General features: G+C 42.3%; 1 protein-coding gene across 2 annotated transcripts in view; it reads left to right on the forward strand.

Annotated features, from left to right (window-relative positions):
- The first annotated feature begins 9,248 nt into the window (after positions 1-9,248).
- The window catches only part of ankfn1 (ankyrin repeat and fibronectin type III domain containing 1), a 282,113-nt gene continuing 270,271 nt past the window's right edge, over positions 9,249-21,090 (forward strand). For both annotated transcript variants that reach the window (XM_062970996.1, XM_062970998.1), the window contains exon 1: positions 9,249-9,403. The gene's annotated coding sequence lies outside the window, so the exon portion shown is untranslated. The remainder of the gene's footprint in view (positions 9,404-21,090) is intronic.

Here is a 21,090-nt window from a genome sequence, read left to right on the forward strand (position 1 = left end):
CAGAAATATTAACAATAAACCACAATCCTTCTCCTATCCTATGGTGGGGACGAGACAGGGTGCATTGGCACCCTGTCCCTGTCCCTATCAGATAGGAAAGAGGGCGGCAATGTGCATTGCCCTGCTGCACTTTCCCCCATCATATGGGGAAAAGGGGAGAAAGGTGTGGGTAACTCCATCTAAGCTATCCAAAAGCACTTTCCTCCCTATGGTGGAGGAGGAAGCGCCTTCTGATGCTTCCCCTCCACTTCGGGAGGAATGTGAGCAGGGCCTGCTTTTTTGTCGTGTCAGAAGTGAACAAGTTGCTTCTGTTGTGAGAGAATTGGCCGTCTGCAAGGATGTTGCCCAGGGGATGCCCGGATGTGTTACCATCTTGCTGGGAGGCTTGTCCCCGCATGGGAAGCTAGGGTTGAAAGACAAGAGCTCACCCTGTCTCATGGATTCAAACCACCAACCTTTAGGTTAGCAGTTAAACCGGCACAAGAGTTTAACCCATTGCGGCACCTGCTAAGCATCGTCTTATGGCGCTCGGCAAGCCCTGGCCAAAAGCGCCAAAATAGGGCTATTTAGCACCATGTGGAGAAGTCCAGAGTCAAAGCACACTGCTATGACAGCCTGCAGTGGAAAAGTGAAACCAGTTTTTTTGGTAACAGAGTAAGGTAAAGGTAAAGGTTTCCCCTGATGTTAAGTCCAGTCATGACCGACTCTGGGGGTTGGTTCTCATCTCCATTTCTAAGCTGAAGAGCCAGCGTTGTCCATAGACACCTCCAAGGTCATGTGGCCGGCATGACTGCATAGAGCGCCGTTACCTTCCCGCCGGAGCGGTACCTATCGATCTACTCACATTTACATGTTTTTGAACTGCTCGGTTGGCAGGAGCTGGGGCTAACAGCGGATGCTCATTCCGCTCCTGGGATTTGAACCTGGGACCTTTTGGTCCGCAAGTTCAGCAGCTCAGCGCTGAACACAAAAGGTCCCAGGTTCAAATCCCAGGGTAACATAGTAGATAATTGAAAAACAATATGGAACAGTTTATCAATATACAGTAGAGTCTCACTTATCCAAGCTAAACGGGCTGGCAGAAGCTTGGATAAGCGAATATCTTGGATAATAAGGAGGGATTAATGAAAAGCCTATTAAACATTAAATTAGGTTATGATTTTACAAATTAAGCACCAAAACATCATGTTTTACAACAAATTTGATGGAAAAAGCAGTTCAATACGCAGTAATGTTATGTTGTAATTACTGTATTTATGAATTTAGCACCAAAATATCACGATATATTGAAAATATTGACTACAAAAATGGCTTGGATAATCCAGAGGCTTGGATAAGTGAGGCTTGGATTAGTGACACTCTACTGTATATCAATTCCTTTTGCAGTTTCTCAAGTCGCTCCTGACATGAAAAAAAAAATTGCTTTATGAAGCATGGTTTTTCACTCTGAATGCCAAGATGCTGTTTAGCTAACTTTGCATATAAACTATACCATATATTTGTGCATATACCTGATTCAATGCTTCACTGGAGAAAATTGAATTTGATGACTGAATATTAGCAGATAAATTATTTCCAATCCATTCAGTTTTAGCAAATGTTTCATAAAGGATAATTAAACTGAATGGGTTGGAAATTATTTATCTGCTAATGTCCTGGTTAGTCATCAAAGTCAGTTCTCTCCAACGGAGCATCGGATCAGGTATATGGACCAATAGTATATTCTTATGGTTTATATACAAAGTATATAAACGGATGTAGACACTATTGTGGACAAAATATTGTTATGCTGGTGCTGTGACATTTTCATTGAGGAAATTAGTTTATTAATTTAAGCACTTAATACCCTAATAGTACAATATGGCATCAAGATAGAATCATAGAATCATAGAATCATAGAATCATAGATATAAGATTAAACTCGGAAACCCACTTTAGCGATATCCCTATCACATTTTCATGGATTCTTGTAGGTTTGCCCACTGCTTCAAGTATGATAAAACTTTCCATCCTATATGCACCCAGCTGATTAATGTCAATGTGAAGGCCTTTAGATCCACACAGAAGTACTCCTGGGAGGAAGTGGGATGATGACTTTGCCATCCATGTAAGAATTCTGAATTCTTTCTATAGTGGCTAGATTTCAAGCGCCACAGATAATGAGACATAGAAGATATTAATGCCTTTAATTCTTTTTGTTGTTTTTGCATTCCCTTTGTTTCTATGCCTGCGCCTTTTTTCAGATGCCTTAATGGTATTTTTAAATGCTCAGTTGACTGTTTAAGTAAGTGCAGTGCTAGAAATATGGGGACTGGAAAAAAATTCCATTTGAGAAGCTGGCTCACAAGCATTGTAACTGAGGTCAGCTGTTACCAATGGTGGATTTTAAAGGGGCACAAATAGAGAGTGAAAGGAAGAAATGTGCCAAGAGGAGGGCACGTCTTCCATCTGGAAATCTATGTCCTTAATGTGAAAAACCATGCAGATCAGCATAGGTCTTCATGGTCGTTTACGATCCATAAATGACTGTGAAGACCTATTCTGATCACCACCAAAATTACATCTAGAAGACAGCAATATTTAACTAAATTGGAAAAAAAATATGTTCCTGCTTTGAAAGTGTTATTTCCTGTTTAATTGTGTGGTACTCACTTTGAAAGTAGGTGTTCTACTTCAGAAACTTCATTTTTGTTACAACCATAAATTATGTTAGTGGTTCTCAACTTGTGGGTCCCCAGGTGTTTTGGCCTACAACTCCCAGAAATCCCAGCCAGTTTACCAGCTGTTGAGATTTCTGGAAGTTGAAGGCCAAAACATCTGGGGACCCACAGGTTGTGAACCACTAAACTATGTTGAATTGGTTAAGACTATATGAGATATTCATTGAAAAACAATAGCAAAATGTGCTACAGGATGTCCTGCAAAAACAAAAGTTTTGCAATTTAATAAACTTTCTCAATGTTTTTTATGATAGAACCAATCAGGAAATGATATTTATAACCCAGGAAGAAAAATTGGGTTACATAGTGTAATCCTACTTAGTCATGAGTGATCATCCAAAATTTACAACTCAAAATCTTTGATAGTATGTCTCTATCTGTCGTCTTCTTCTTCTTCTTCTTCTTCTTCTTCTTCTTCTTCTTCTTCTTCTTCTTCTTCTTCTTCTTCTTCTCTCCCTCTCTCCCTCCCTCTCCCACTCTCTCTCTCTCTCTCTCTCTCTCTCTCTCTCTCTCTCTCTCTCTCTCTCTCTCTCTCTCTCTCTCTCTCTCTCACACACACACACACACACACACACACACACCTGGCAAAGAGACATTCAGACATAAGAAGAACGCATTCAACATCTTTGAAAGAAATCTGCTTAATAAACCAAATATATGCTTTAAAACTATGCATGACAAAGGTACATGTTTGAAAAACACACAGAATCAGACATTATTCAGGGTAAAATACATTTAAAAATATGTACATTAGAAAAATGTATACAACAACCTGCATGCATTTCTCAATAGGAAAAGAATCCAGGATGGAAATAAAATGGAGGATGCTGCCTGGAAACAGAGAAATGAGAATGACACTTTTTTCACATCACTGGTTTTCCTCGGGAGTTGATCTATTTACTGCAGCCACTAAAAGCCCTTCTTTCTTAAAAATGGAAAATGGAGAGTCCTACACAAATAATTTGAGGGTATGTATGACTTAACTTCTATATTGTGAAAAAAATGTTGAATAGGGCCACAAAACTGTGCAGGTTAACACCAAAATCCAACCAAACGTTCCTATCATTTCCTATCCTAATAATTATTTGCCAACTATTTTTGAGGATTTCTCTATAAGAACAAATGTATGCACAGACAAAAACTTCTACAGTTGAAGGAGGCATGTTGCCCAGTTAATCCCATGCAGAGGCATCCCATCTGAACTTTGGAACTGGACCTGCAGACTATTTGTTTTGAAGCTGTATAAATTCTTGGGATTCCATAGAAACCATGACCATTGAAGTGAAGCTTGTTGTTCACCATAGTCCCCAAGGTACTGCTGCCTGGGTTAGCAAATAAGGGAAATTCAGAAAACCCACTCTACTGGCTTTTCATATTAGTTCTACTAGTACAAAGACAGATGATAAATACTAAATAATGCCAGCTGCCAATGTGCTGTAACGTTTTATGTCAGATGGTGATTGGGGAGCACCAGTTTCAGATCACTAAAAAGATACGATCTTTCGTGAGTCACTATCTCCCAGCTTATGCTACCAAAACAGGGCTGCTGTGAGGGTGAAATGGCAGGGAGCAATTGTAAATGTCAGCATCTGGATGCTGGGCAGTAGAATCTGTTGATCTTGAAACAATAAGGAATTTAATTTCTTATCTAATTTGTTGAAAAATATGGTAAATTATTAGACTTCAAAGAATCACCTAACATTGCTGGAAATGACACCGAAGTAGTAGGATTTTCCATATGAATAACATATGATGTACACACCCAGTTTTATTATATTTATTTATTGTATGGTTACAAGTGTTTTATTTAATATTTGTATAGAATGTAACCAGGTCTTTTTGAGCCTGGTTGTTTGGCTTGGTACTTTGATATGGCCTAAGGGCTAATCAATAAAATGTTCTTCTAGTAGGATTTTCCTTTTTTAAATAATAATAATAATAATAATAATAATAATAATAATAATAAGCTTATTTATATCCCGCCTCCATCTCCCCCGAAGGGGACTCGGGGCGGCTTACAGCAAAATCAAAATACAAGCAATGATAAAATATAAAACATCAAAGGACAAAAACAAAAACCAATAATAAAATATACACAATAGGTGAAAAAACACAACACAGAATTAAAACATATTAAAAACAATGAGGTTGCAATAGTGGATAAGCAAGGTGCACATTATGAGTAACCAATTCGTAAATAGATAAAGTGCATTAGAATCATTTAAGGCCACATTAGGTAGGGAGGGGTCCTGAATAATATCAAGCAATCAGGAATCAGGGGAAGAGCGACCAGTGCAAAAGGTCGAGGAGCATAATAATTGTGATGGAGAAAGGCGATCTTAACCAAAGGCCTGGGTGAAAAGCCAAGTTTTCAGACTCTTCCGAAATGTCATCAAGGTGGGGGCTTGCCTGATCTCCCCAGGCAGTGAATTCCATAACCGGGGGGCCACTACAGAGAAGGCCCTCTCCCTTGTAATAATTCTTATTATGCTTATGATGCTAATGGCTTAGATCAGTGGTTCTCAACCTGTGGGTCCCCAGGTGTTTTGGCCTACAATTCCCAGAAATCCCAGCCAGTTTACCAGCTGTTAGGATTTCTGGGAGTTGAAGGCCAAAACATCTGGGGACCCACAGGTTGAGAACCACTGGCGTAGATTAATGAACCAATTTTAACAAGTAATTTCCAGGATGGCAATACCATGGATATTGTTATGATTCCTCTGGCAAAAACGTAATCAAACATGCAACATTCAACCTGCCAAGGATTCATTTTGAATGGCTTCATGATTGCATTTGGAAGAAAAACAGAAGTTATACAACTCAAGAAAACAGATGCTTTTGAACTGAGCCTAAAGTCTTCAGTTTTGGAATTGCATGCCATGAAATATGTGAAGACCCCCTTCCCCTTTTTTCCTACAACAAAGGAAAATGACTGCACTTGTCACGATTGAGAACCTTTCATCCCACTAAAGAGCTGCTCCCTCACCTCCAAAACAAGTAAAGCTACTATAAAACCACACTTAGCATGAAAGCCAAACCTTCTTGACTTGCCTGTTAAAAGAAAACATTAAACAGTGCCTGGGTTTGAGTATCACGAACCATTAGCAGAGGAATGTCAGACTCAAGGAACTCCACAAGTCTTGGAAGGGCCCTACTAAACCTCAGGTTGGGGTATGAAATTATTAATGCTGGTCTCTGCTCACACCCGTGCCCACACACGGATAGAAATCACCTAGTGCTGCGTGACTGGAGTTTATTTATTTACTTTAATAAACAAGCAGTAGAGTCTGTAGAATGAGGCTATGGAAAAACATGTTAAATTGCTACTCCAGGGGACCTGTCAGTCAGCGTTTTCACTATATATGTCTGTCTTCTGTTTATTATTCAAGACAAAGACATTAAAAATAAATATCTGTCTCCAGGTGGAAAAATTTTGAAAACCAAAACACAACTGTATAACTTATCCAGAGAAGACCACACCAGGGGTGGGGCGAGGGGTACCCTCACATACTACGGCCTCATTTACATGAACTGCCGTGAGAAGACATTCCAAACCTTTTTTATTTTGATCAAGGGGAGTGTTGTTTAGGTAGCCATAGAGGATCAGCAACCACAGGACCTAGAGCCTAATTCTGCTGCTATTTGCACATTTGCCAACCCAAAGGCAAGGAACTGTTGTGGAGTGTGACTTTGAAAAGTGGGCTCAGTGCACACCATCCCATCTTCATAATGCAAGAATGAAGGATATTTGGTCCTTGGGTGGTTTGAATGTTACCAGGGTGGTAAGAGTTGCACCTAAAATAAGTGAAAGGCCAAAGGCTTCTCATCTTATCAAAGACTGTTTTGACACTCCATGGATACAGTAGTATAGTATCTGCTGTTGTCCTATTTAATGATTTCAGTTCTGGATCTTTGTAGTAAAGAGAATCTTAAAGCACCTTTGCCAAACAGTAAATCCCAAGATTTGGCAGAACGGAGCCATGCAGTTAAAGTGGTTCTCAAAGGACATACTTGGGAGTCTGAATGTATACTCATAGTGGAACGTGCATAACAAATGTTTCTAATAGATTAATATTATGATGCTGGTAATACTGCTTAACAATTTAACTGATTCCTTGAAGTACATCATATTTTTATGCAGCAGTTGGAAATATGCAACAAAAATGTAGAATGTGCTAATCCAAATACCAGTTATATTAAAAAGAGGGCGTCAGTGAGAAGAAGAGAAATATGATTTATTTATTTATTTATTTATTTACAGTATTTATATTCCGCCCTTCTCACCCCAAAGGGGACTCAGGGCAGATCACATAGCACATATAAGGCAAACATTCAATGCCATAACATAGAACAGAGACAGAGACAGACGCAGGTGGGGGCTGGCCTTGAACTCATGACTTCTTGGTCAGAGTGATTTGTTGCAGCTGGCTGCTAACCAGCCTGCGCCACAGCCCGGCCTTCAGGCAGCAGGAGTGAGAGAGGATCTACCCTAGCAAACCTTTTGTGTATTTCAGGCTGATTTAGCCCAGAAAACGTGAGAGAGTGATGCGGACAGCCACTTCAGAATCCCAGGACTTCAGAATTCTAGACTCTGCCCACAGTGGGGAAGATGAGGATCTTTCACGAAGACCAACTTCTTTCCCACCAACAAATAATCTCACCTGCTTTGTGGCGAATGTACTCACATTTACGTGGAGCATCATATGGATGCCCCCTGTGAATATCTGGGAGGGCACGCTTTTTGTGCTCTGTCTGGATGTGCCCTTCCTTGACTATACATCTGGGACACAGACTTCCTCTTTTTTTCTGCTGTCCACCTCACCAAGCATTAGTGATTTTTCTAGTGAGCCTTGCCTTCTCATAATATTTATTTATTTATTTGCAGTATTTATATTCCGCCCTTCTCATCCCGAAGGGGACTCAGGGTGGATCACATTGCACACATAAAGGCAAACATTCAATGCCATGACACAGAACAGAGACAGAGACAAGATGCAGGCACTGGGCTGGCCTCGAACTCATGACCTCTTGGTCAGAGTGATTTTTTGATTTGTAGCAGCTGGCTTGCTTTCCAGCTTGCGCCACAGCCCGGGCCCATTAACCCCCTCCTCAGATCCCTTTAAAAAGTATTAAAACAGAAAATTATGGGGTTGACATTTCCCTTCTGCTGGCCCTCTCCTGGCGCTTAGTAATGATGTGCCAGGAGAAGGTGGGGGCAGGAGCGATCCCCCTCTTCTCCTGACCAGGAGAGGACCAGCAGAAGGGAAATGTTGGCCCCATAAGTAATTTTCTGTTTTTAACACTTTTTAAAGCGGTTTGGGGAGGGAGTATCGTTATCCCAATACCCCCATGCATATGGGATATATTGAGTGTGGTGGAGGCTCCTTCTTTGGAGGCTTTTAAGCAGAGGCTGGATGGCCATCTGTCGGGGGTGCTTTGAATGCGATTTCTTGCTTCTTGGCAGGGGGTTGGACTGGATGGCCCATGAAGTCTCTTCCAACTCTATGAGTCTATGATTCTAAGAAAACAGTTTAAATTAATAATAATATAATAACAACACTTTATTTGTATTCTGCTCTATCTCCCCGAAAGGATTCAGGGTGGTTTTCAACATAGGTAAGGCATCCAATTACCAAACAAAAACATACAACACAGTCGTAATAAAACATCAACATAATTACTATTAACACAACAGTCTATGTAGAATTAAAACCAGTTCAATGCTGATCAATTGCGTGAGGTTCAACTACCAAAGGACAAAATTCCAGGGAGGGCCTAGACAACTACCCATTGCTCCCTTTGATAATAAAATTAGTGGAGAATTCTAACCCTGGGCTGTTGTATGTTTTCCAACTGTATGGCCATGTTCTATAAGTATTCTCTCCTGACGTTTCACCCACATCTGTGGCAGGCATCCTCAAAGGTTGTGATTCCAACCCTGCTCCTGCATGGGCCTGAGAAGAAGGCATCCTCAAGCTTGGTCACCTACTTGTCATGGTGAAATGGACACCTTGTCTAACTTTATGTTTAGCTGTGGCTTTCTTCTTGCACTTGGATCCTTCCATTATGATGACTTTCTCTGTGCTGTAGTCTGACAGCAAGAACAAGTTTGCTTGGCGAACAAATGGGCATGGTTACATCACTGCCACATTGTTCTTTAGAGAAGGCTGCTTTTTGGCAATTTTTCTGCAGCAACTAGATTAGAGAAAGAGACAAAAGCATCCACCAAGACCTTGAAGTAAGCATCCAATGCCTTCCAAAATGGGGGTCCAACTAAAGTCCAAACAATGCAGCTCGCAAAGTGGCATCCCTTCTAAAGCCTCACTGATTTGCTTCCATGAACTCTCTAGGATTTCCTTTATTCTTTGGACACAAGGCAATTGTTTCTTTCCCCTTCTGACATTCCCTTGCTCTTTGCAGTATGAGAGTCAGATTATACAATAAGGCGGCAATTCTTAACCTATGCAGACAAAGGGAGTGGTTCCCTAGCAACAGGAACCATGTGGAGGTTTCTCAGAACACTCTCTAGTTCTCCCTAGTCCCGTTTTCTTTCGACTTTGCACTGCATCTCATACCAGAAAACTGGACTTGAAACTGCGGCAGGCCTTTTTGAAGCAACAACAGCAACAGTGGTTCAAAAAGGCAGATGCCTTGCAGCCAAAGTGGAAACCATGATATGGTTGGTGAGTAAAAAGTAATTGAGGGGAAAAGGGAAAGTTTCTGCCATGATAGTACAAAATTCTGCCTGATTTCTTAAAGATAGCTTGCAGATGAGTGCTGCAATGTTTGCTATGGTCCTGAGATGGCTATATCTTTGTCACATTGCCTTACCCTGAAACACAGAAGTGGCAGCGATGAAACCTGAGTTGTGCATTTGGCCCACATACTTTGAACTTTTGCAAGTCCAAATCTTTTTTTTCTCATTGGAATTTTGGGAACTGAATAACACTAATTGCTTTACTTTCCTATTTAGCTTAATAAGCAGGTGACTTCTAAAATGATTTCAAAAGATTTTCATTTATTCAGAGAGCAATCCTAGCCACACTACTCGCAATGAAGTCCTACAAACATGACGGGACTAACTTTGAAGTATGCATGCAAGGGATGATGCTGTCAACTAAGTTTTCAGAGGCCAGGATCAATTGTATTGTGTAACAATGGAACTCTTCATATGTTATTAACTTAAAATATTCCATTTATAAAGCAAAATAGGTTTACTTTGCATATGTCGTTTGGTTTCTCCCTGCTACTTAATATTTTGAAAAAACAGATAAGTGTCTATGTATTATGCATATTATACAACAAAGAATTTGAATAAATTTCGTGAGGAACCAGAATGGAGGGATAATTATATCATCATTTCCAAAAGGTATTTTGTTTGGATTTGCAATATTCAGTTGAACTTGGGTGCAATTTGTTATGTAATGTACTGTTAGAATAATTCAGTAATGTAGTCCAGTAATGGAGCCCCCGGTGGTGCCGTGGGTTAAACCCTTGTGCCGGCAGGACTGATGACTTAGAGGTTGGGTTGCTGACCTGAAGGTTGCCAGTTTGAATCCAACCCGGGGAGAGTGCGGATGAACTCCTGTCTGTCAGCTCTAGCTCCCCGTGCAGGGACATGAGAGAAGACTCCCACAAGGATGGTAAAAACATCAAAACATCCAGGCATCCCCTGGGCAATGTCCTTGCAGATGGCTAATTCTCTCACACCAGAAGCGACTTGCAGTTTCTCAAGTCGCTCCTGACATGAAAGAAGTAAGGTAGTACTTTTGATGGCTGGCTAGTTAAATGAAATGTAGAGAGCTAAAGAGATCTGCTGTGAACATTCATGTAAGGTTTGAGAGGTTACTCCACCTTAAGGAGGATTCCATTTATCTCATCCCAAGATGCCTAACAGCAGATAGTTAGTTTCAGGAAAATGCTATGGAATTGCAAAAGCTGGAAAAGTTATTTTCCTCACTATATTTATTTATTTATTTACAGTATTTATATTCTGCCCTTCTCACCCCGAAGGGGACCCAGGGCGGATCGCATTATATACATATAGCGCAAACATTCTATGCCCATATACACATAGAACAGAGACAGACGCAGAGGCAATTTAACCTTCTCCTGAGGGGATGTTTGATTCTGGCCACAGGGGAGAGCAGCTGCTTCATCATCCACTGTGATAGCACTTCCTCATTCCAACATCGTAAATTAGTTAAATTTGCCTCCCCACTTTATAAGTGGTACCTTATTTCCTACTTAATAGATGCAACTATCTTCCGGGTTGCTAGGTCAGCAACGAGCAGGGGCTATTTTTTATTTTTTTAATTGACGGGTGCTCACCCCGCCACGGGCTGGCCTCAAACTCATGACCTCATGGTCAGAGTGATTTATTGCAGCAGGCTGCTCACCAGCATGTGCCACGGCCCGGCCACTATAGTCCATAGACTACACCAGCTGGCAAGGCCATTGGGTTCTAAGAGTTGCAGTTAAAAAAGTAAATTCACCAGTTTCTGTGGGATTCACAAAGAGAACACTTCTATAGAAGAGATCAACTGCTTTATGTGTGAGCTGTGTGCTTACACACAGATTTTGGGCTAATTACAGATCGGGAGAGTTTTTGATGTAAATGAGTAAAGGTAGATTTGAACCTGCTTTTGGGGACATCTTTTATGATTATTTATTTAACACAGATTTAGGACTTTATCATATGAGGCTGATCAATGCAATTATGGTAGGATTAAAGCAACTTTGTGTGAGCTCACCCCATGATACCATGTCTCCTTTGTAGTTGCATTATACTTGACTCATTGGTTGTCTCTTTTCATTGATAGAAAAAAAACATCAATTAATACAATATCTCTGTTCTATGGTCACTCTTCCTTGTACAATAATGCCCTTCTGCTGCAATCCTGATATTGTAAAATAGACAGAGGTTTTGTGACAACACCAAAAATGTGTGACTGTGCAGATTCAACAAAATATGGGGAAAGGAGTAATAGGGGAAAAAACAGAGTGCATGTAATGGGAAGGGCAAACATAAGTTGGAAATGAGGCTGTGCAGAAGACTGATTGCAGTAATTCTTATCAACCAAGTGACAACATTGCACAATTGCAGTGAGGTGTGAAAGTGACTGTTACAATAATGATATGTTTCCATTAGCTTAAAGAATATGATTACGATGAGACAAAACTCTTTCTGGTGTGCTAAGGCCCTCCAAACTGAGAATGCTGTGAAACAGAGGATTGTCCTCAGAGAGTCTTGATATAAAGGAAGTCTTTTATGAAGCAAGATGCTTGGCCATCACATAAGATCCATGAAGTGGACAGTGAAGAGTGCTAGATGTTTGGAAGTAAGTTAGCAAATGGCAAAGGCAGTTGCGTTATCATCAAGCCTTAAAGGACAAAGAGACCTCCTCCAGGCTTCCAGCCAATTGAAATGAACATTAGAGTGAATAACATGGCATAAAGGGGACCACTGAAAGATCTAGCCCAGGGGTCCTCAAACTTTTATAAGTGGAGGGCCTATTCACAGTCCCCCAGACTGTTGGGGGGCCGGACTATGAAACAGTCCAAATTTAGGATTGTTGTTGTTGAGTGCCTTCAAGTCATTTCAGACTTAGGTCAACCCTAAGTCTAAAGTTTAGGACAGGGGCCAGGTAAATGAGGCCTTAATTTGGGGACCCCTGATCTAGATGATCTCAAGACCATAGGTAAGCAATGAGACCTCCAAAAACCATCCAGATGGTCTCATAAGACCATCAGTATGGAAAGGGACCTTCAAAGACCATCTAGATGATCTCATAAGGCCATCAGAAGACTATAGATGAGGAAAGGGACCTCAAAGACCATTGAGATAGTCTCATATGACCACAGGTAAGGAAAGTGACCCCCAAAAGCCATCTAGATGGTCTCATAAGGCCATAGCTAAGCAAAGAGACCTTCAAAGACCATCTAGATGATCTCATAAGACCACAGGTAAGCAAAGAGACTTCCAAAGACCAGGTAGACTTAGGTCAACCCTAAGTCTAAAGTTTAGGACAGGGGCCAGGTCAATGACCTTGGAGGGCCGCATCCGGCCCCTGGGCCTTAGTCTGAGGACCCCTGATCTAGCCTATGCATTCTGGAATCTTTGCAGTGTCATCTATGGATTACTGAACCACGGCTCAGATGTTTTTATTGCAAACTTCTTGATGCAGCATAGGAGGTCACCTCGACTGTTTGGTTTTTCTGACACTGAAGATGGACACCTTAAATAGCTGAAATTGGTTTCGGAGAGCAACATCCATTTCTTTTGTATGTTCACATTTTGTCTTAACTGTAAAAGCGTATTATACTAGCTCTTACACCTCTTTTTAAATTGTCTTTCACTTTTTGGGAGCAGGGGGCAAACACTTTTCTTCCCTGTGTCCAGATCAGAGTGGAGAGGGAACCTCCTCATTGCTGGAAGACTGAATATGGCAATAGTTGGCTGTATCTGCTCTTTGCTGAGTACTGTTGAAGTAGCAGCCTTTTGATAAGAGTGGGAGTAAATACTGACCCTGCTTAGCTTTTAATTAAATTTAGCACTCATGAAACTAAGAGACCCTTTACAATGTGCACCACATAACCCCGCATTTTGAAAAGGTGTTGGATATCTGAAGGAAAGAAAATGTGTCTTGAAACATCATGACTTCTTTGGTAATAACATTTCTGGGTTAATATGCTATAATTTTAAAGCCAGGAGTGAATAACTATATATACTCATGTATAAGGCTAGAAATTTTTGTGAAAATATCAACCCAAAAATTAGGTCACTGATCCATGGCTCAGTGTGAGAACTGTACTTAACTCTTATTTTAAAAAGGATCTGTCATCTTCTCTGAGTAGAGAGGCAAAAAGCAAGAGCTTAGTTCATCCTGGGAGAAGCATCAACCCCCTCTATTCTGCCATGGCACCACTTCTGGCCTTTTTAAAGACTGGTCATGAAAATGGTGGCGGCGGCTTTGACTTATGCATGACTATATTCAGTAAATAAAACTTTATTATAAGGGAAGACCAGCACATAAAATCCACAATTATACTCTATTCAGAATCAGAGTTCATAGATTTCACACTGTTACACAAATGCCAGAGACTCTCACATACCTAGCAGTAGAACAAAATCCAACCCCAAATCTCAGAGAATGGGAGTTTTTCAAAAGTGAAATACTCAAGGCGCAAATGCAAACAGTGCCAACAAAGAAGAAAAATAAGACAAGTGCAAAGAAGCCAGAATGGATGTTCAAAGAACTTCTAACTGAGCTAAAGCTCAAAAGTGACATGCACAAGAAGTGGAAAAGGGGAGAAATCACCAAAGAAGAATTCAAACGTATAGCCAACACCTGTAGGGAAAAGGTTCACAAGGCTAAAGCGCAAAATGAGCTCAGGCTTGCCAGGGACATAAAAAACAACAAAAAAGGCTTTTTTGCTTACGTTGGTAGAAAAAGGAAGAAAAAGGAGGCGATAGGGCCATTTATTTATTTATTTATTTACAGTATTTATATTCCGCCCTTCTCACCCCGAAGGGGAGTCAGGGCGGATCACATTATAACACACATAGGGCAAACATTCAATGCCCATAAACACATCAAACAGAGACTGAGAGACACACGCAGAGGCAAGTTAACCTTCTTCTGAGGGGATGTTCGATTCTGGCCACAGGGGGGAGCAGCTGCTTCATCATCCACACTGACGGCACTTCCTCATTCCAGGTCGTAAATTAGTTAATCTTGCCTCCCCACTTTAAGTGGTACCTTATCTCCTACTTGATAGATGCAACTATCTTTCGGGTTGCTAGGTCAGCAACGAGCAGGGGCTATTTTTTATTTTTAATTGACGGGTGCTCACCCCGCCACGGGCTGGCCTCGAACTCATGACCTCATGGTCAGAGTGATTTAAGGCAGCTGCTCAACAGCTGCGCCACAGCCCGGCCCCATTGCAAGGAGAAGATGGGGTGATGGCAACAGGGGACAGGGAAAAGGCAGAACTACTTAATGCCTTCTTTGCCTCGGTCTTCTCACAAAAAGAAAGCCATCTTCAACCTCAGCAACATGGAATGGACGAAGGATTGGGGGAAATCCAACCCCAAATAGGGAAACAAGTTGTCCAGGAACACCTGGCCACTCTAAACGAATTCAAGTCCCCAGGGCCAGATCAGCTACATCCAAGAGTACTGAAGGAACTAGCGGAAGTTATTTCAGAACCACTGGCAATTATCTTCGAGAGTTCTTGGAGAACGGGAGAAGTCCCAGCAGATTGGAGGAGGGTGAATGTGGTCCCTATCTTCAAGAAGGGGAAAAAGAACGACCCAAACAATTACCGTCCGGTCAGCCTCACATCAATACCAGGCAAAATTCTGGAAAAGATCATTAAGGAAGTGGTCTGCGAACACTTAGAAACAAATGCGGTCATTGCTAATAGTCAACACGGATTTACCAAAAACAAGTCATGCCAGACTAATCTGATCTCTTTTTTCGATAGAGTTACGAGTTGGGTCGATACAGGGAATGCTGTGGATGTAGCGTACCTGGATTTCAGTAAGGCCTTCGACAAAGTCCCCCACGACCTTCTGGCAAACAAACTAGTAAAATGTGGGCTAGACAAAACTACGGTTAGGTGGATCTGTAATTGGCTAAGCGAACGGACCCAAAGGGTGCTCACCAATGCGTCATCTTCATCATGGAAAGAAGTGACAAGTGGAGTGCCGCAGGGCTCCGTCCTGGGCCCGGTTCTGTTCAACATCTTTATTAACGACTTAGACGAAGGGTTAGAAGGCACGATCATCAAGTTTGCCGACGACACAAAACTGGGAGGGATAGCTAACACTCCAGAAGACAGGAGCAGAATTCAAAATGATCTTGACAGACTAGAGAGATGGGCCAAAACTAACAAAATGAAGTTCAACAGGGACAAATGCAAGATACTTCACTTCGGCAGAAAAAATGCAAATCAAAGATACAGAATGGGGGACGCCTGGCTTGACAGCAGTGTGTGCGGAAAAGACCTTGCAGTCCTTGTGGACAACAAGTTAAACATGAGCCAACAATGTGATGCGGCTGCTAAAAAAGCCAATGGGATTTTGGCCTGCATCAATAGGGGAATAGCGTCTAGATCCAGGGAAGTTATGCTCCCCCTCTATTCTGCCTTGGTCAGACCACACCTGGAATACTGTGTCCAATTCTGGGCACCGCAGTTGAAGGGAGATGTTGACAAGCTGGAAAGCGTCCAGAGGAGGGCGACTAAAATGATTAAGGGTCTGGAGAACAAGCCCTATGAGGAGCGGCTTAAAGAGCTGGGCATGTTTAGCCTGCAGAAGAGAAGGCTGAGAGGAGACATGATAGCCATGTACAAATATGTGAGGAGAAGTCATAGGGAGGAGGGAGCAAGCTTGTTTTCTGCTGCCCTGGAGACTAGGACACGGAAGAATGGCTTCAAACTACAGGAAAGGAGATTCCACCTGAACATCAGGAAGAACTTCCTCACTGTGAGAGCTGTTCGACAGTGGAACTCTCTCCCCCGGGCTGTGGTGGAGGCTCCTTCTTTGGAGGCTTTTAAGCAGAGGCTGGATGGCCATCTGTCGGGGGTGCTTTGAATGCGATTTCCTGCTTCTTAGCAGGGGGTTGGACTGGATGGCCCATGTGGTCTCTTCCAACTCTACTATTAGATGATTCTATGATTCTATGATTCTAAAAGAGGGGTAAAGAAGAGAGATAAAATTCCTACAATCTATATTGAATTTTACTGCAGTAGTTGCAATAAAATCACTGCAAGCACCACAATAAAAAGAACAATATAACAGATTGTTCCCAATAGATTACGCCTTCCCTTCCATCACAGGGACATGTACACAGCAGTCTCGTTGCTTCAAATCTCTCTTACATTCATCATCAAAAGTAAATTTCAATTTATTTGTCTTTCGAATTGCAATTCTCCACTTGAATTAATATAATAAGGAATTATGTTTTTAAAGACACTAAGACTGCACAGTTATTAAAGTATACATTAAATTTTCAACAAGGGAGCTATGGTTTTAGATTAATTTACTAATCAGGCTACCAGTTGTAAGATACTAGTTAGTAAGTACCTCATTGCATTGATGTCCAAATCCATGGGGCAGCAGGGGGATTCACCATACAGAGTGGCAAATCTGTGGGGCAGTGAAGATACACCATTGCCCTGCACCTCGCATTACCCACTGTACCCCTTACTCTATCTGAGAATGATTGAAGGAGGTCCACAGGGGAAGTGTTGCCACCTGGCTTTGCCTCATTTTTCCTAATGGAACACGAGAAGCCTTATGTCATCTTATGGCATCTGGCAGGTTCCATGGAGCAGCATTCTGGCAGCAGTGTTCCCCTTCCTGCTTGTGAGGCCACAGTTATGGTTTTGGCCACAATTATGGTTTTGTTGTTGTGTGTGTTTCTTCATACATAGGTTTTAGACTTATGGTGACTCTAAGTGGTTCCCAAACTTATTTGGCCTACCGCCCCCTTTCGAGAAAAAATATGACTCAGCGCCCCCTGGATATAGGGGCGTGGCTTAGAGGGGTGGGAGTGGCTCCTGCTCAAGAGAGCGGGGCTAGTCCAAGATTCAGGGCTGCGAGATGAGGTGGGTAGGGCCACAAATGGGCGGCCAGGACTGGGATGGGCAGAGTTACCAGCTCTGAGGCAGGGTTGAGCTTCTATTCCTGTCCTGCAGCACCTGCCAGGACACAGGGGGCAGGGCTAGAGGAGGGGGCGGGGTCTCTTCCCAAGTGCCTGATGGTGCTGAACCTCTATACCCCACCCCTGTGTTCTAACAAGCGCCTCAGGGGAGGTATACAGAGGCTTAGCCCTGTCTCACGCTCTTGGGAAGAGGCCCCACCCTTAGCCCTGTCCTTTAGTCCTAAAAGGCCTTTCGGGAGAGGCTCAGCCCTGTCTCGGGCTCTTGGAAGGAGGCCCCACCCCCTTCCCTAGCTCCGCCCTCTGTGTCCCAACAAGTGCCTCAGGAGAGGTATATATTCTCAGCCCTGTCTCAGGCTCTTAGGAAGAAGGCACGCCCACTCCTCTAGCTCAGCCCACTGTGTGTCCTAACAGGTGCCTCAGGTGCTCAGCCCTGTCTCCAGCACTTGGGAAGAGGCCCCGCCCTTCCTCTGGGCCCGCCCCGTGTCCTAATAGGTGCCATCACCGCCCCCTGTGTCACTCCAGTACCCACTATGGGGAGGTAGCACCCACTTTGGGAATCACTGCTCTAAGGTGACCCTATTGCAGGGTTTTCTGAGGTTGTGAGCATGTAATTGCTCAAGGTCATCCAGTGAGTTTCCCTGGCCAAACAAGGAATCAACCCCCCCAGTAGGCTTGTGCATTTCAGGTGAATCGCTATTTCTGCTTGCCGGATACCAGAAGCCCCCCATATCTGTTTTCCAGCACCTCCCAAAAACAGGCGCACTGCCAAATGAGTGCTTTTGTTCTGTATCTGAAAAAAACAGTTCTTTTCAGTCCATTAGTGGCAATGGGAACTTATGAGGTTCTCCTTTCCCCTGGGAGCCTTTCCTTTCTTCCCTTCAAGGGAGCCTCCGCAATGGGGTTAAGAAAGCACCCTATCAATCCAGACCATTATGTGGGAGGGGGGACTTACCACAGGCTCCCCTTCCGTATTTTTCATTAAGACCTGTATTTTAAAAAGCATCAGAGCTTTACCACTCTTTCCGGATCTTTTCCCTTTGTAGAGGAGATGATCGGGTTTAATGCTTTTTAAAGCTGTTCTACTCTAGAGGCAGAGTAGAAAGGCAGGCACGTACACTTTTTTCTCTCCCAGCACCAGCAGTAACCCACACAGCTATCCAAGACATTTTAAGGAGGCCCAGGGAAGGAAGTTCTGAGGAAGTTCTTCCTGATGTACAGGAAAGGAGATTCCACCTGAACATCAGGAAGAACTTCCTCACTGTGAGAGCTGTTTGGCAGTGGAACTCTCTTCCCCGGACTGTGGTGGAGGCTCGTTCTTTGGAGGCTTTTAAACAGAGGCTGGATGGCCATCTGTCGGGGGTGCTTTGAATGCGATTTCCTGCTTCTTGGCAGGGGGTTGGACTGGATGGCCCATGAGGTCTCTTCCAACTCTACTATTCTATGATTCTATGATTCTATGAAGAGCAATGACCTGGAGCTCAGTGGAGCTATCCTCCCTGGACTACCTTAAAAATCCCCTCTCTTGCCTGCAAGGCTGCAATCTCCTTTCTGCTTGGGGTTTTGCTTCCTTAAAGCTGTTTCTACTTTCTATTGTAGAGGAGAGGTGGGCTTCTCTTTTAGTTTGCTGGGATTACTATTAGTATTAATAATTATTATCTTTTAGAAGTATTTTCTGAAGGACAGGAAGAGAAGGAGAAAAATAAGCTAAAAAGGTGAAAGACTCCAAACATGTGTGCGCACCTCACCTACCATCCCTCAGGTCCCCAACTCCCAGTCAGTCCTCCTAAATAAAAAGAATCAGAAAAATAAAAGAAAATAAAAAAGATTCAACTATGATGCCAAATAGGGGAGGAGGTTCTGAGATCAGCTCCCACTTGCTTTTGTTGCAGACAGGTTTTTGTATGGGAGGGACCTTACCGTTATGGGCTCCCAGAGGTACCAGAGGTACCGAAGGAAAGGAAGGTACCGAAAGAAACAAAATCCACAGACAAGTCTACCTCATAGTAACAAAATCTATAGTCCAGTGCTCAAACCATTTCACCATGCAGGGCTATAAACTTTGGTTTATTTGCATCCAAACTGACCCATTTCACTTTGAAACACTCCCACTTCATAGTTGCAACTTTGTGTGTGTTGAGCACATACAACCTTCTTGAAAGGTGGTAACATTTCAATCTAATTGTGGTATTACTCTTCTCAATCTTCTTGAGATAAATAATTGCTGCTCCAAGACTGTATTAAACTATGTATCTGTCTTCTAAACAAGCACATGAATCAGAAAAATGCTGAATTCTATTTGAGCCTTTTGAAGTTCTTATTCCTCACTCCACCCCTCAACATCAAGCGAAAGAATATTTGTCACTGACTGTCAGAAACTGCTTACAGAAATTTTGGTAGGGTGGCTGGAAGCCAAAGAGTGGGGGAATTCAGTCTAGAAGAAAGGATAATGGTTCACAGACATCTTTGCTGGCTTTTATTGCAATCATGTATGATAGGATTGTCATTATTTAGGCAACCTAGAGATGAAATGATTAAATATTTCAGCTGAATTTATCTTTATAGACTATACGGATGTCCCAGTAGGATTGGTATGGGAGAGCTTAATGATTGTCAGGAAAACTAAAGCAAACTTTGTAGGTTTCGCTGAAAGGGGTTAGAATACAATATTCTCTTTTTCTAGAAGAACATCGAAACAATGCTGTTCAATGAAGCAGTAATTTACTGAGACCATCCAGGATGAATTAACTTTCTGAACCATAGAAAGTTTTGCTGCAAATTTAACAGGTGATCTGTACCTCTGCTGGGTTAGGTCATTCACATTTTTAGAGAAAGGCTGCCCACAAAGCTGGATTCCTCAGGTCTTTCCAGGTACTAACTAAGCTCTTTAGGTGGTCCAGGAAAAAAAAAAGAAGCCAAACTCTGTGGGTCTCTCTCACCCCACACAAACACCAGAGGATAGGGGAAAAGCTTCAGCAAGCAGTCTGCTACTGAGCCCAGAGAGATCATCTCACAAATGGAGATTGTTGTACCATACTTAATAAAAATAAGACATCACCTGAAAATAAGCAATAGTGTGTCTTCTTAAGGAATAATCAATATAAGACAGTGTCTTATTTTGGGGGAAACATAGTACCACTGCTCAGACAAAAACCCATCTATGAAACAGAAAAACAGCAACCATTCTGTTTTGATCTACATATATAAAAGGGTAATGAAATTTCGGCCTAGGACAAAACAACAAAATTACACATCCCAGAAACACTAAACTTGGCAGCACAACCCCTCATCCATGCCTCTATGTTCATACAACAAAAAGAAAAGAAAAATAAAGTCCTAATTAGAGGGAGAGGAATAATTGTTTTTATCCAATTTCTGCCAGTTAGAAGGCTAGGTTCTGCCCACTTGGTCTCCTAGCAACCTACTCAGCCCAGGGGACAGGCAGAGTTAGGCCTCACTTAGGCCTCTTCCACACTGCCTATAAAATACAGATTATCTGATTTTAACTGGATTATATGGCAGTGTAGACTCAAGGTCCTTCCACACAGCTATATAACCCATTTATAATCTTATATTATCTGCTTGGAATTGGATTATCTTCAGTCCACACTACCATATAATCCACTTCAGTGTGCATTTTATCCAGCTGTGTAGAAGGGGCCTCATATCATCCAGTTCTAAGCAGATAATATAAGATTATA

This window comes from Anolis carolinensis, chromosome 2 (genome assembly GCF_035594765.1).
Source record: "Anolis carolinensis isolate JA03-04 chromosome 2, rAnoCar3.1.pri, whole genome shotgun sequence".
NCBI classification, from domain to species: domain Eukaryota; kingdom Metazoa; phylum Chordata; class Lepidosauria; order Squamata; family Dactyloidae; genus Anolis; species Anolis carolinensis.